Source organism: Notechis scutatus, chromosome 4 (genome assembly GCF_049901735.1).
Source record: "Notechis scutatus isolate UNSWTSFEM ecotype Mainland chromosome 4, rNotScu1.2, whole genome shotgun sequence".
Lineage (NCBI taxonomy): Eukaryota > Metazoa > Chordata > Lepidosauria > Squamata > Elapidae > Notechis > Notechis scutatus.
In genome coordinates this window covers 140,140,782-140,152,306 of record NC_142012.1, presented here as the reverse complement: position 1 = coordinate 140,152,306, position 11,525 = coordinate 140,140,782, and positions in this window count along the sequence as shown.

Here is an 11,525-nt window from a genome sequence, read left to right as displayed (position 1 = left end):
AGATAGGTATCCTGATTTTATCATATCATCTAACTTCTATTTTTGTTTTCATTCTTTCAATCTACAATTTTTATGATGAGACTGCTTTTGCTTCTGCCATTAACGTTTTATTTAATTTTTATAGTCTATAAAAGTCTTTGTGTTTATAACAGTGCAAGAAAAAAGGAAGGAAAGAAGGAAGGAAAGAAAGAAAGAAGCTGAATTTCAGCAAAGCTTTTAACAGAATGACTTATAATATTCCACTTCATTAAATGATAAAATATAGCAAGAGGAATTACTCTCTCCTGCCTTAATGAGTTAAAACTACAAAGAGGTAAATTCAGATTAAGTGACATAAACAATTTCTTGACTATATTGTATAAACCCATTAGGCAGTAGAACTGACTGGCATGTGAAATGATTATGCTTTCCTTTACTGGTGGTAAAGGAAGTTGGATTGTCAGATAGATTCTGTCTGGAAGATAAATTTATAAATATTTAGATTGATTTCTAAGATCCCTTCCAAATCTATGGTTCTCTGAGGTTGTAATTTGTCTGATAAATTTGGCAACTGCATGATTCTTTCAATCAACCTAAGAGTTGCTTTAAGATTTATAAGAAAACATACAATATATAGGGTGTCAGTACAGTATACCCTTACCCATGGCCATAACAAGTACTACTCCTGGTCTAATTTGTACTGTTTTTGTGTCAAGAAATTTTTGAACATTTTACAGTAACAGAAAGAGAAATATTAATACCACCCATGTTAATTTAAAAAGCCAATTGTATTGAACAAATGTTACTTTATTTTAAAAAAATTCCTGAAGACGTATAAACCTTGAAAAGGGATGACATTTATTGCCAGTTTTATATCATATACTATACAAGAAGCAAATATTTCCAAGCAATGTTACTTTTATTTCCTTTACACCTTTTGATCTGTCCTTCCTTTATTCAAGTGATTGAAAACAAAATATGAGGATGGAAAAAGTTCTCACATTTTTTTTAATCTTAGAAAAGTAAGAGCTGACTTGACTCCAACACTTGTAGAGATTCTTTCAAATCTTTAGTATGTCTGGATTAAATGTTATGAATGGGAAATCATTGTTCAAGGAAGGATTATGAAGAAATATATGTAAAGCTACCTTCTGAACGAGAATTAATTTGAACAGTGGATTTATTTTGTTTCAATGATATGAAGTAGATTTTCACCATCCAAAGTTGGCAGAGCCCCCCTGTACAGAAACTGTGGAAGTTCAATAGTGCAAACCTAATATTTGATTATATAATTTTAACAATTTTATTACTAGATTACTAGATCATCTTTTTATTGTGCCATAATCGTTCCACTTGACTATAGTGCTTTATGCCTTTCCTACCAAATTAATAAAACTAACTCTTCTTTTCCTCCCAATACCAATGATAATATCCTATCATTCATTAGTTGGCATTAGTATGTCAAAGAAATTTGCAATGCTCATATTATTTTTGAAAAACAAGTTTACATGCAACATCTAACACATATTAATTTAAGCAGCAAGTTAACCAGAGAGTTCGGTGATTTGTTGCCTGAAAATGATAAGTAAGACTATATGTGGCTCCAATGGCAATGCTGAATGTGAGTTCTCAATATGGGCTCCCTAATGGTGATTTGATGGCAACAATCAATCAATCAGTCAATCAATTTCTAGGATAGGGACAAGTAGTTTGTTGCACTTGGCATAGCCAAAATATTTTTTTACCGTACATCACCTGCATTTTTTTCAGCATAGCTTCTGTTTCAGGGAGAATGCAAGCCTTTCTAAAACAGATTTATCACACATCGGTCATCCCTATTTTCAGAAAAGGTAACCCCTGCTTGGTTGAAAACTACAGATCAATCTCATTGTGTTGCATCACGTGCAAAGTTATGGAATCAATTATTAATCAATGCATTACATTCCACCTAGAGTCAAACAACTTAATTTCCAATAAACAATTTGGTTTCAGAAAAAAATTGTCCTGCAATTTGCAACTTCTAAACTGCAAAAACATATGGACTACACTTCTTGACCAGGGTAAATCAATAGATGTAATTTACATTGACTTCTGCAAAGCATTTGACTCAGTGGTACATGACAAACTACTATTAGTAACAGATAACAGATAATCAGAGTTGGAAGGGACCTTGTAGGTCATCTAGTCCAACCCCCTGCCCAAGCGGGAGACCCTACACTATTTCTGACAAATGGCAGTCCAATCTCTTCTTGAAAGTCTCAAGTCATGGCGCTCCCACAACTTCCAAGGGCAAGCTGTTCCATTGGTTGATTGTTCTCACTGTCAGAAAGCTTCTCTTTATTTCCAGGTTAAATCTTTTCTTGTTCAGTTTCCATCCATTATTCCTTGTCTGGCCTACAGGCGCTTTAGAAAATAACTTGACCCCTTCCTCCTTGTGGTAGCCCCTCAAATATTGGAAGACCTCTATCATGTCTCCCCTGGTCCTTCTCTTTACTAAACTAGCCAAGCCCAGTTCCTGCAACCGTTCATTGTATGTTTTAGTCTCCAGTCCCTTAATCATCCTGGTTGCTCTTCTCTGTACTTTTCTAGAGTCTCAACATCTTTTTTATAATATGGTGAGTAAAACTGGATGCAGTATTCTAGGTGTGGTCTTACTAAGGCTTTATAGAGTGGTATTGGTACCTCCCTTGATCTTGATTGTATCCCTCTGTTAATACAATTTAGGATTGCATTAGCTTTTTGGGCTGCTGCTGCACACTGCTGGCTCATATTTAGCTGGTTGTCCACTAAGACTCCAAGATCCCTCTCACAGCTACTGCTATTGAGCCTGGTTTCACCCAGTCTATATGTGTACTTTTGGTTTTTCTTGCCGAAGTGTAGGACTTTACTTTTTTCTACATTGAATTTCATTTTGTCAGATACGGTCCAGTGTTCTAGTCTGTCAAGATCATCTGGATCTTGAGCCTATCTTCTTCGGTGTTAGCTATTCCTGCCAGCTTAGTATCATCTGCAAATTTGGTAAGTTCCCCTTCTATTCCCTCATTTAAGTCGTTAATGAAGATATTGAAGAGTACTGGGCCTAAGACTGAACCTTGTGGCACCCCACTGCTTACTTCCCTCCATGTAGACTTAGACCCATTAAGGACTACTTGTTGAATATTGTTTGCCAGCCAGTTGCAAGTCCATCTAGTGGTGGTGCTATCTATTCCACTTTTTTCTAGCTTATTAAGAAGTAGCTTGTGGTCTACTTTGTTGAATGCTTTGCTGAAATCTAAATATATTATGTCCACAGAATTTTGCTGGTCTACTAATTTAGTCACTATGTTGAAGAATGAAATAAGATTGGCATTTCTGGATCCCTTCACAAGTGGATTACTGCCTTCCTGTCAAATAGACAACTAATAGTAAAAATAGGAAACACCCTGTCAAACCCTGCACCAGTTATCAGCAGCAACCCATAAGGGAGAGTTCTAGGACCCACACTCTTTATACTCTATATAAATGACCTCTGTGATTACCTTATTAGCAACTGAGTCCTCTTCACTATTGATGTAAAACTATTCAACATCACTGTCAATGCTATCATCCTTCAAAAAGATCTTGATTATGTGTCTGAATGGTCTAACAGCTGGCAACTCCAAATCTCTACCAACAAATGCTGTGTCCTACACATTAGTAAAAAAAAAAAAAAGCTATATACCAAACACAAGCTAGGTGGACATGACCTTGTTGATGATCCTCACTTTTTCAAGGACCTCGGAGTTCTGATATTGAATGATCTAAGCACCAAAGCTCCCTGCAACAATATTGCCAAAAAGGCTTTAAAGGTTGTAAAGGTTGTAAATTTAAATTTAATTCTATGAAGCTTCTCCTCTGGTAATACTGATTTGCAAACTAGGGCATTCAAAACCTTTGCTAGACCAATACTTGAATTCAGCTCTGCTGTCTGGAATCCGCATTGTATATCAGACATAAATACAACTGAGCGAGTCCAGAAGTATTTTACCAGAAAAGTACTACATTCTTCTGTTCACAACAGAATACTCTACAGCAGGGGTCCCCAACCACCGGGCCGCAGACCGGTACCGGTCTGTGGAGCACTCTGTACCGGGCTGCAAATAAATTTTTTTAAAAATGGCGGCTTTCTTCGCCTTCGGTGAATGCTGCTGGGATCAGGGATCAAGGACACAAATGAAAGAAGGGGAGGAGGAAGCAACCAAAGCCTGTCCTGCTCTCCGGCTCAGCGGCTTCGGTTTCCTCCCACCTCGTTCCTCTCTCAGTCGCTCTCTCGCTCCTCCACCAGCCCAGGAAGAAACTGCTTCAAAGAAGGGGCTCCTGTACGCAGCTCCTCAGCGCCCTTCACCCCCCCCGCCGCCCCGGCCATCAGTGCTCTTCTGCCTGCCTGCCTGCCTTCGTTTCTGGTTGTTTGGGAACAGCTTCGGCTGAGAATAATAACTATTCGCCTCTTTTTATCAGCCGAAGCTGCTCCCAAACAACCAGAAACGCAGGCAGGCAGGCAAGGCAGGCAGAACGGAGCACTGGATTGAACCGCAGGCGGGCGGGGTGGGGGTGAACGGGCGCTTCGGAGGAGGTGCGGCAACAGGAAAAGCCACCCCCCCTGCTTCTTTGAAGCAGTTTCTTCCTGGGCTGGATGTTAGAGGTCCATTGTAGCTCTGAATGATCCCTAAACAAGGACTACAGGAGCTTCCTAGGGAAAACACACTGACTAAATGCTCCTCATTCAATTCCTGTTTTCACCAAACAGAGATAAGAGAAACATCTGCATGAAATTTTGTAGCTACACAGCTGGGCAAGACCTAGAACTAGAGAGACTGCAGTCAGGTGTCTTTAATGCTAGTTGTAGGGTAAACATAAAGTTTTGGGAATGGAAAATACAATCCCCCCACCCCACCGCCGTCCTTGAAAAAGTGTTTCTGCTTGAAACTGGTCCCTGGTACAAAAAAGGTTGGGGACCACTGCTCTACAGCATCAGACTTAAGATTCTAGGCTTAGATAACCTTGAACTATGCCGTCTAAGATTAGACTTAAGCATAGTACATAAAATCATATGTTACAACGTCTTACCAGATAATCAATATTTCAGCTTTAACAACGACACAAGAGCACAGAACAGATATAAACTAAATGTGAACCCCTCCAAGCTTGATTACAGGAAGTACAATTTCTGCAACAGAGTGGTCAATGTCTGGAACTCACTACCTGATTCTGTTGTCACCTGCTCAAACCCCCAATCTTTTACCCTCAAACTAACCTCTATTGATCTCATCCCATTCCTAAGAGGTCTGTAAGGGGCGTGCATCAGCACACAATCGTGCCTACCATCCCTGTCGTATTGTCCTCAATTATTAGTTACTATTTCTTGTTTTAAACTTATGTTTGTTCTTGTGCCTGTTATATTGTAAGCTCTTGACAAATAAATAAATAAAAAATAAACAAATAATAAAAAAATAAAAAATAAAAAACAACTTGTCAAGATGGGTCACCAACCAACAGTAGGAGGACAACAAAGTTTCACACCACTTTCCACTTTAACAGTTTATCATGCCATCTACCTAGTGGTAGGATTCAGCCAGTTTGGGCCAGTTCGGCCAAAGGTATTGTTAATTTCTTGTGTAGTTCGGTGAACCGGTTGTTTCCACCACTGGCTCACCCTGCCCTTCCCACTGGAGTTGCCATTCAGGGTGGGGAGGCTGCAGAGACATGACTGGGAGCAGCCCTGATCATCTGGGAGGTGGCAATGGACTGGCTGAGCTAATCAACTGAGTGGCTGATCCGTCACTTCAGTCAGACCTTCCAACTTCATGAGATTTTTTTATCCCAAGAAGTTGGAAGGTCTGACTGAACTTTTCTGAAACTTGTAGTCACATGATCTTCTTTTGTTGTCCTGCATGCAGGAGAATGGAGCTGGAAAGCATGTTGGCGAGGGAATGGGGTGGAAGTGAGGATTTTGCATTATCTTTGCTCTTGGATGGGGTGGAAGTGAGGATTTTGCATTATGATTGCTTATAAGTAAGAACCAGTAAAAGAGGAATGGAAAAATCCCTATCTGTAGATCAGCATTTTTCAGTCTTGAGTTCAAGATGGACAAATTTCATGCTGCCTTGAGAATTCTGGAAATTGAAGTCCACGCACCTTCTCAACTTGCCAAAGTTGAGAAGCATGGGTCTACACTAGAGCTTAGGATTTTCCATTCCTGTATAATTTAGAGTTTGGTGCAATTAAATAAATCAGTTGTGGTTTTGTTAACAAATAATGATTAAAGCAATATGAACCATTACTGGACTTTTTGTGAGCAACTGACATTAAAAGTTGATCTATGTTTTGATGATTAAATATGGGATTATGGAAATAATGTAGACAAATGTTAATCTTGGAATAAGAGTTTGATAAATTTTTTTACTTATATCTGTACCAAAGGAAGTTAGAAGTCATTCTTTTTCAGTTTTCTTTCTTTTTCTCTTTCTTACACTTTCACTCTTTTTCTTTCCTGAGGCTTTTCTTTTTTCAAATCTGTTTTTTATTTGTTTATCCCTTAGCTTTGTATTTTTTTAATGTATGAAAGATCAAATACTCATTCCTCATTTATAGAAATCATATCAAAATTTAGAATGAAAACCACTGGGAGCCATCTCATATAAAGCAGGCTCTGAGTCCCTCAACAACCAAAAAGTGTTTATCAATAGAAGAGAATATTTGTAGCTCAGGGTTGAACTGTAAGGTCCTTGGTGCTCTCTGAACTTGATGGGGTTTGTTTTTTTGGAAGATGTTTCATTACCAAAGTAGGTAATATCATCAGTTCTAGAAGGGAGTGGAGTTTGCTCTAATTTTCATATACTAGTGGCTTGCCCTTTCAATGTTGATCAGTTGCTTCACAGTGTTTTAATTGGTGTCAGGTCTCTACAGCCTCAGGCAGAGAAAGGCTATTTTGCACCTCTCCCTCAAATGTTCTTTAAAATACAGAGTTTCCCAGCATTCCTTTAGGAACCTCCAACATGCAAACTGCAGTTATTCATCCTAAAATGAATTCTTTTTGCCTGGAGCTTTAAAATTTGCCATTTACTGGCAAGATGTGTAGCTAAAAATCAGTCTACATTTAGTGTACATCTGACTTTGGGGATATTACTTCATAACAAAACAAAAGTGTATTTTCTGTGCAGTTCACACTCCTTGCTCGCTGGATCTGGATGTCACAAAGTAAAGCTCACATTTTGTAATTAACCCCAGCACCCCGTTTGACTGGCAGAGTGCTGCAAGAGGCTGAGTGCTGTCATGCCCCATGGCCACGCCTACCCAGCCATGTCCACCCAGCCAGTCATTAGGGCATTTGAATCCCACCACTGCATCTAGCCATTACTGTATTGGGTCAATATAAATCCTGCCTTCCTTAGTTACATTCAGCTCAGTGATGGCTGGATGACACCATAAATTATCAGTGGAGAAATGCTTGGTATCTCCTTTTTATCTGAATTTGGTAGTAGCTGTTGTCCTTCCTCCAGGAAATGAAAACATTGTCTTAATAGCATCTAAGACTACAGAAAACTGTATTGCCAAAATGATGAGAATGTGGTGATCTTGCTAATCTGTATTGGCATCCTGACATCTAATGGAAGTAAGTAAGTAAGTGTATTTGCCTTTTGTCGCGTGTGTAGCCATTTGTCCTCCCTTCCATTTTTCTTGTTTAACAAAATAGTTTAGAACAGGAGAAGGAAACATGCTTTTGCTCATTGTTTTTTGAGATATCTGTTAATCTCCTTCAGTATGCATTGCTGCATTCTACATGACTTTGGTATCCACAGAAACCAAGACTGTGTCAAAAAGACAACATAAGTGTGATGATGTTATGAAGTGAACTGTGCTTGTACACTATTGTTTTATTTCTTGCCTCCTTTGTCCTCTATTTCTCCTGAGAGGATGCTTCTGCTAAGAAAGAGAGAGAGAGAGAGAGAGAGAGAGAGAGAGAGAGAGAGAGAGAGAGAGAGAGAGAGAGAGAGAGAGAGAGAGAATATTTCAATAGAGAATGTAGAGGACCTGCTTATTTTTACTTTTTTTTTGCACTGTTGAACATATCTTAATGTCATACTCAACACAATAACCACTGCCTGGGGCTTGGAGTACTAAAGTGGTTGCTAATGCAATCTAAAATATTTTGTGATATCATTTTCTCCAATGTGGTTGTCACCAAAACATAAATTATAAGAGACAGACTATTAATCTCTCCTAATTTAGATATCCATCTTTCATAAAATCTAGCCTGAATTGCTTGGGAACACTTCCAAACTGCTTCAGGGGGAGAGGGGACGTTTCTGAGGGATCTTTAGAAGTCAATAATGAAGTATATCTATTCTGTCTGGTGCTACTGCTACAGTATTGCCACGAGTAGCCCTTGATGAATACATCTAGTCAACAAATCATAGTTTAAGGTATGTCCTGAGCTTTTTATGCAATAAACAGCAATACTATATTTGACTTCAGGGAAAGCCAAGGATAAATTTTCTGACCTCAAAATTGTACAGGATTCTGGAGTAGGGATCAGAGTAACATTTATTTTTCCAAGGCAACAAATCAGCCAGAGTAGCATTTTGGTGAGAATCAGATATCCATGTTTTTTAAATTAATGGTTTATGCATTAAGCAATCACTACTGGATTTTTAGCTATCATGCAAGGACCATTGTTATATCACATAGCATGAACATCATTTATATTGTTTAAAAAGCCAGGATTACTGTTTCCTATTAACATTTTTAACAAAATTTTTGGTACCTTTTTGTAAAGGGGATGATTGATGTTATTGTTCCGAACTAGCAGGCTCATAAGCCTGCAAACCTGACTGGCCCTTTTCCACAGCAGGCTCGTAATCCTGCATATTTGATTGGTCCGTGAACAGCGGGTCGTGATTGGTCGTTCCGGACTGATCCGATTGGCTAGTTAACGGGCTGCCGCAATTGGACGCTCCAAGCACGGCAAACTTAAATCATTGAACGCTTTGACAGCAGCGAGCTCTATAAAAGGAGCTGCTGCTGCCAGACTCATTGCGCTGTTTTCTGAAGTCACTAATAAAGAGTTGGAGTCACTATTCGATGTCTCGTCTCCGTTATTGCGCCCACTCTCCAGGACAGAACACTGGCGACGAGGATGGGATCCGGAGACGATAGAGCTGACTGATCACTCGCGAAGTATTGACAGAGCACGTGGCTGACGGCGCACAGATAGCGGCAGAATAGCCAGCAGCGCTATACCACCCACTCCATTTGATCCAGATATCGAAGATTGGGACTCGTATATGGACAGGTTTCAAATGTTCCTGGAAACTAATAATCTGAAGGATGCTACACCTAGCAAGAAACGTGCGGTTTTCCTAATGCATTGCGGACCCGCCATTTTTAAAATGGCAAAGGCGCTTGCAAAACCGGCTGAAGTCAAAACAATGGATTGGGATACCCTTGCTCCCATCCTCAGGGCCCATTACGCCCCAGCAGTTCCAACCCTCATCAGAAGACACGAGTTTTACCAGAGGGACCAATGGGAAAGTGAGAGCATCGGGGACTTTGTAGCTGACCTAAGAAATTTGGGTGGACTATGTGGCTTCGCAAATCTGGAAGAAGCCATGAGAGATCAGATTGTCCTAGGTCTAAGAGACCTCACCATCCAAAGCAAAATTATGGCAAAAGGAGACATCACCCTCGCAGATGCCATAGCAGATGCCACTGCAGCAGAAGCAACCAGGAAGTCAGCAGCCCGAATGCGCCGAGTGAATGGGACCAACCGCCAACTCACCAGCGACACTGCAATATCCTTTGAGAGACCCACAACAGCCGCCCACCACGGAGACATCAAGTCCTCATCGGAAAGTGAAGAGGAAGAAGTCAACAGACTCAGATCAGAGCGCGATCAGCGAGACCAGCGAGATCGTAAACCCAATTTTCAATGTGCCGGATGCGGGGGAAACCACCCACGAGCAGACTGCAGGTTCCTAGACGCCATCTGTCGTTCCTGTGATAAAAGGGGCCACATTGCCAAGGTGTGCAGGAGTAAACGAGGATCCAGCCCCAAGAGAAAAGAAAATAGTTTCCGGCAGACATCAGGCACCCCACCATCAAACCGGGACCGCCCAAACAACCAGTGGAGCCAGTACAACAGAAACTGAATGCTTGCTACCACTACCAGACGAGAGGAGGCACATCAGACCATCACCATCGGCCACGCTTCATCATTGGATGCAAAAAAAATCCGGGTAAAGGTCACCATTGAAAATAGACCATGCATCATGGAAGTCGACTCCGGGTCTTCCCTATCAATGGTCTCCTGGAAAACCCTCAAGCAGCTGATCCCTGACATCCGCCGCCAGGATCTCAGCACTCAGAGACTTATATTAAAGGACTACCAAGGCAATCGAATCCCAGTTGCTTGTTCCAGTCACATCCAGGTCTCGTTTAAAGACCACACTGCAACCCTACCTCTCACCGTTGTTGACAGAGACCGACCCAGCTTATTGGGATTACAGTGGTTCGCGCCGTTAGGAATCGAATTGGCAGGCATCAACCAGACTGTAAGCGAAGACTGGGAGGCGGCCCTCATCCGGGACTTTCAAGAAGTCTTCACTGAGCAATTAGGCAAGTACAAGGGGTCCCCCATCTCATTTAATCTCTGCCCTGATTCGTCTAAAGCCACGCCGAGTTCCCTTTGCTCTCAAACCAAAAATTGACGAGCAATTGGACAAATTAATAGCACAAGGCGTGTTAGAACCCATCGACCACGCCCGATGGGAGACCCCAAATGTAACCCCCATAAAACCTGATGGATCTTTGAGAATCTGTGGGGATTACAAGGCCACCCTGAATCACGTGCTACAGAAGAGCGCCTATCCAGTACCCGTGGTCCAACACCTTCTTCACTCGCTTGGGGGCGGAAAGGTATTCGCGAAGCTTGACCTGGCCCAAGCATATCAGCAGCTGCCAGTAGACGCAGAGACCGCAGAAGCCCAAACTATAGTCACGCACAGGGGTGCGTTCAAATGTAATAGACTCCAGTTCAGAGTAAGCGTAGCACCTGGCATTTTTCAAAGCTTGATGGAAAGGTTGCTACAGGGCATAAAAGGAGTTATACCTTACTTCGATGATGTATTGATAGCCACCCCTACAATAAGTCAGTTAGAAAAACGCCTGAGAACTGTCCTACAAAAATTCCAGGATGCAGGACTCAAAGTTAAGAAGGAAAAGTGCCAATTATGCACTGAGAGGGTTGAATTTCTTGGTTACCTTCTTGACAAACAAGGAATTCACCCTACCGAAAAGAAATTGGCTGCCATTAAAAACGCTCCAAGACATAGAAACAAGACAGACCTCCAAGCCTTCCTGGGCCTCATTAACTTTTATAACATCTTCCTACCCCAGAAGGCGACTGTTGCTGAACCCCTGCATAGGCTTCTCAACAAGAAGGCTTCCTGGTTTTGGGGACATCGACAGGAGCAGGCCTTCCAACAAGTAAAAGACCTTTTAACATCAGATGCAGTGTTAATGCAATATAA